Source organism: Lupinus angustifolius, chromosome LG09 (genome assembly GCF_001865875.1).
Source record: "Lupinus angustifolius cultivar Tanjil chromosome LG09, LupAngTanjil_v1.0, whole genome shotgun sequence".
In the NCBI taxonomy this organism is placed as follows: domain Eukaryota; kingdom Viridiplantae; phylum Streptophyta; class Magnoliopsida; order Fabales; family Fabaceae; genus Lupinus; species Lupinus angustifolius.
The window spans coordinates 16,891,080-16,896,670 of record NC_032017.1 but is presented as its reverse complement, the minus strand read 5'-3'; positions in this window follow the sequence as shown (position 1 = coordinate 16,896,670).

Here is a 5,591-nt window from a genome sequence, read left to right as displayed (position 1 = left end):
GGAATTGAAGTAGATCCCGAGAAGGTCAAAGCAATCATCGAAATGCCAGCACCCCGAACTGAGAAGGAAGTCAGAGGTTTCTTAGGGCGTTTAAACTATATATCCAGGTTCATCTCTCAGCTAACAGCTACCTATGAACCAATCTTCAAGCTATTAAGGAAGAGTCAGGCATGGAATGACGATTTCCAGAGAGCCTTTGAAAGCATAAAGGAATATTTGACCAAACCCCCAATATTGATGCCTCGATTACCTGGTCGACCTCTTCTAATGTACCTAACAATGCTAGAGGACTCTATGGGATGTGTCCTAGCCCAACATGACGAATCAGGCAGAAAAGAGCAAGCCGTATACTATTTGAGTAATAAGTTCACTGAGTGCGAGACAAGATACTCAATGCTAGAACGTACATGTTGTGCATTAGCCAGGGCATCTCGTCGGTTGAGGCAGTATATGTTGAGTCACACCACTTGGTTGATTTCAAAGATGGATCCTATGAAGTATATCTTTGAGAAACCAATATTAACACGAAGAATCGCTCGATGGCAGGTCTTATTGTCGGAATATGATATAGTATATGTGACACGGAAAGCAATCAAAGGTAGTGCCCTTGCAGATTATCTTGCTAGTCAACCCATAGAGAAGACCGAACCAATGAACCAAGAGTTCCCAGATGAGGGTATCATGAGTCTATCCTTGGGAGAACCAACAAAAGATGGTGTGTGGACATTAGTATTCGATGGGGCATCCTATGCACTCGGACACGGCATAGGGGTCATACTCGTATCTCCAGAATGCGACTTCACTCCTATTACTGCCAGGTTATGCTTTGATTGCACCAACAATATAGCCGAATATGAAGCATGTGCCCTAGGTTTGCAGGCAACATTGGAAAGAAAGGTTAAAATTCTAGAGGTCTTCGGGGACTCAACCCTGGTCATCCATCAACTAAAAGGAGAATGGGAGACCCGTGGCAACAAACTATTACCTTATAAGGAGTATATCCATAGAATGGTTGAACACTTCGAGAAAATCGACTTCTACCATGTTCCGAGAGAGGATAATAGATTAGCCGATGCTTTATCCACATTATCCTCAATGTTCCATATCATTAGGAAAGATCAACCTCTCATCAAAATAGAAAGTAAAGATCCACCAATCTAGTGTTGTGCTCTAGAAGTAGAGCAAGATGGAAAGCCATGGTATCATGACATCAAGGTCTATATACAGAAAAAGGAGTATCCTGTTAGGTATCAGTGGTTACAATACACATAGAAGGGGGGGTTGAATAGGTGTTGCGGTTAGAATAGTCGCTTTTTACAACTCAACAATTTATGCTGAATCACCCCTAATTAATCGATTAAAGTAGGAAGATAATCGATTAATTGAACAATCTTAATCGATTAACAAAAAAAAAGTTTTAATCAATTAAAAGAAACAATTTTAATCGATTAACAGAAACAAGATAATCGATTAACACAACAGTTTTAATCGATTAAACACAAACAGTAAGCTATTACAGAAAACGATTAATTGCAGAACAGTTAACCGATAACGGAACGAATACAGAGCTTACAGATTGTATATCAGAATAGCATTCAGTATAGCAAATGAACAGAATGTATCAATTGAATTCAATATATCAATTAATCGATTGAAAACAGTAAAGAGAGAGAGAAAAAAAACAAATCCTGCAACGCGAATTTTTATCCTGGTTCGTTTGCTGTCCACTACAAACTACATCCAGGCCTCCCGGCTGACTTGGGAGATTTCCTTCACTATAACCGAATCAATGTAATTACATACACATTATTCAATTACAACACTTAGCAAATTACAAGAAAACAAAGAAACCATTCAATGGTTTGACTCCCTTCCTACCGACAAAGAAAACGTTTCTTTCGGCGTAGCCCCAGCCAAAGAATCTCTCGTTCTTTCCTTTTCTTACACTCTAAGCAATGAAGAAACACTCAATCTCTAACGGTGATAAGACACCACGAGATTCCCTTTACAACAATTATACAACAATTACAAGAGTAAAATAAAGCTATTTCTAAGCTCAAATATAACAAGAAGGCTTTACTCTAATGCACATCTAACACAAACTCATGTGAAATGACAAGTATTAGTTATGAAAACAGAAGTTACAGAATCATAAAACTTCATGAAAAAAAGCATCAAAATATGCATGAACATGTGAGGGAAAACATGAGAAATTATAACATGAAATGCACTCAATCCTAAAGCAAGGAATCTCTCATTTCTAAACTCACAAATGCACTTAACAAATAGATGCAACAATTAACACGTAAAATGCTCTAACTCTCTAATAAATGCAACATGCAACTTATGAGATTAATTCTGAAAACGCAGTTTATAAAGAATCAGTCCAGAACCCCAGATAATCGATTAAATGCCATCTTAATCGATTAACGTGATTCAAAATCATAACTGATTCTGTTTTTCAGTTTTTCAGTTCCAACAACTTAACAAACAGTTAGGTTAATCGATTAACGTAATGCCTTAATCGATTAACAGCATTTAAAAACGTGTTCCAGTAGCAACCACTTTTCACAGCAGTTGGGTTAATCGATTAAAGGATTGGTTAATCGATTAACAACAATTAAAATGTGTATTTTTAAATACAAAACATCAAATACGTTATGCACTTAGATAATACATGTTTAACACTTAGTTTATGCATGGAATGCACATATACATGTATTTATGTAATGCATGAACATATTATGAATGACATATCTCATGGATGAAATGATTTAAAAGATATATGCATATGAGACATGTATTAGGTGCCCTAAGCCTTGACTCAACTTAAACTAGAATCTAGTCTAAGCCTAGTACCAAATAAAGACTTAAGCACGCTGATTTGTTGATGATCTTCAAGCTCTTATAGGCACAAGTTGTAGTTGGTGCTTTTGAGACTGATAAGAGAACCTTGAGAAGACTAGCCATGGGTTTCTTTCTAGATGGTGATGTTCTTTACAAAAGGAATCATGACATGGTACTCCTCAGATGCCTAGAAGAGAAAGAAGCTTAAGTAATACTCAAGGACGTGCATGAAGGCTTGTTTGGAACTCATGCAAATGGACATGCTATGGCTAGAAAAATCTTAAGGGCAGGTTACTTTTGGATGATAATGGAGACAGACTGATGTACTTATGTCAGGAAATGCCACAAATGCCAAATTTATGCAGACAATATCAATGCTCCACCAAATCCTCTAAATGTCCTTTCAGCACCCTGGCCTTTCTCTATGTGGGGAATGGATGTTATCGGACCAATAGAACTGAAGGCTTCCAATGGATATCGCTTCATCCTCGTGGCCATCGACTACTTCACAAAGTGGGTTGAGGCATGTTCATATGCAAATGTGACCAGGACAGTGGTACTACGATTTATCAAGAAGGAGTTAGTGTGTAGATATGGGTTACCCAGCAAGATCATCACAGACAATGCCACAAACCTCAACAACAAGATGATGACCGAGATGTGCAGTGAATTCAAGATCAAGCATCATACATCTTCACCTTATCGCCCTAAGATGAACGGAGCAGTAGAAGCAGCAAACAAAAATATTAAGAAGATTGTTCAGAAGATGGTGGTAACATACAAGGATTGGCATGAAATGTTACCCTTTGCACTACATGGGTATCGCACATCCGTACGCACATCAACTGGGGCAACACCTTACTCGCTAGTGTATGGAATGGAGGCAGTGCTCCCAATTGAAGTAGAAATTCCGTCACTCAGAATCATGGCAGAATCAGGATTAAAGGAATCAGAATGGATCCAAGCACGGTACGACCAACTGAACATGATAGAAGAGAAAAGATTAGCTGCTATATGTCATGGTCAATTATACCAGAAAAGGCTCATGAGAGCTTATGCTAAGAAAGTTCGACCGCGCCATTTTCAAGAGGAGGATCTGGTGCTAAAAAAGATGCTCCCAATACATAAGGACCATAGGGGGAAGTGGACCCCAAATTATGAAGGACCATTCGTGGAGAAAAAGGCATTCTCTGGAGGAGCATTGATATTGACCACTATGGAAGGAAATGACCTACCTCTTTCGGTAAATTCAGATGCCGTGAAGAAATATTATGCTTGAGAGGCCTTTCGAAAAAAGAAAAAAAACAAAAAACAAAAAAAGAAGTTTGTGCGTTGATCATGCATTTTTGCATACTTTTGCGCACTCTCTTAGGAGGATGATGTAAACAAATCTCACATGGTGCGTACTTCAAATAGGTCGTGTTGATGACACAAGGCTTCTTTGTTATTCCAAACACCAATGAAGATATCCATAGTCACCCTTTTTGAGCCAAGACAATATGAAAGAAGTTTATTAAAAACACACACAACACCTTCGAAAAACAACAGTAAACCGAGGAAAGAGTAGTCTTCCAACAAATCTTTAAAGGATCTAAAAGTGGATCAAATAGATTATAAAAAGAACCCTCTAAGAGTTTGAGTAAAACCTTAGACAAAAGCTAGAGTAAATAAAAATCTCAAACTAAAATGGTTACAACACATTTTCTTTTCCAAAAAGGAATGGAAATTGTATCCATGATTGAAATATAAGATATGTTGGAAATAGGATTAGGGAGAATATGGAGAAAGTTGGGGGTGGGAAACACATCATTTGAGCCTTATATCCTTTTCTTTCTTGTAAACCCCTAACCAGACCACGTTACAAGCCCAAAAAGTCCTTGTCGAAACCCGAAATGTTTGAGATATACACCAAGGGTACCAAATAACTGACTCCAAAACAAAAAAAGAAACTCAAAAAACACTTTTTTCCTAAAATGTAAGCATATATGGATGATCGATACACAAACTCTCTTTAAAAAATGAATAATCCCGTTAGGTCGAAAACCCGAGAGGGCGACCTAAGCAAAAATTAGGGACACACAAAAAAAGAAGAAATGTCTCTCAAGAAGACAAGTCAATAAGTCAATACTGGGGCAAATTTTTGGTGGACCCAAAATTAAGACAATTTATTGGAGCAATTTTTGGATAATCAATGATTGAATAGTGGGGCTCCAACATGTTTTGTTATTTATAACCAACTCTTGTAAATCCATCCATAACACAAAAAGTCAAACACTTATGTATTTCCTTTATCCATATCTGAAGTGAAGTCTTTTTGTTGCACAGCTCGTTCTCATTAAACTTGTACTATCTATTGAAATTTTAAATATGTTGTTCTAATTAGTATTTGAAAGAAAATAACATTTTATTACTGAAGGGTAGGATTACTTGTCGCCCGTACAACCTCACTCCCCGCAAACAGCAATATACAACCAACTAGCGAGGATGCGATGGAGCAATAGCAATTGATACCAATCACATCTCAATTCCATTTGAAATTTTTTATAGAATTACCATATATGAGCATCTAATAACATGCATTTATAGGTAGTCATATGCATTTTGCACAAAAATGAAATAAAAAAAATGACATCTCATATTTATATAACTTGTCACTCCAAGTCATGGCAGCACACCAACCTGCGTTCTTGGCTTTGACCCTTATGTCTCCAAATTCTGGCAGTATACGAACCTGTGTCTTTAGT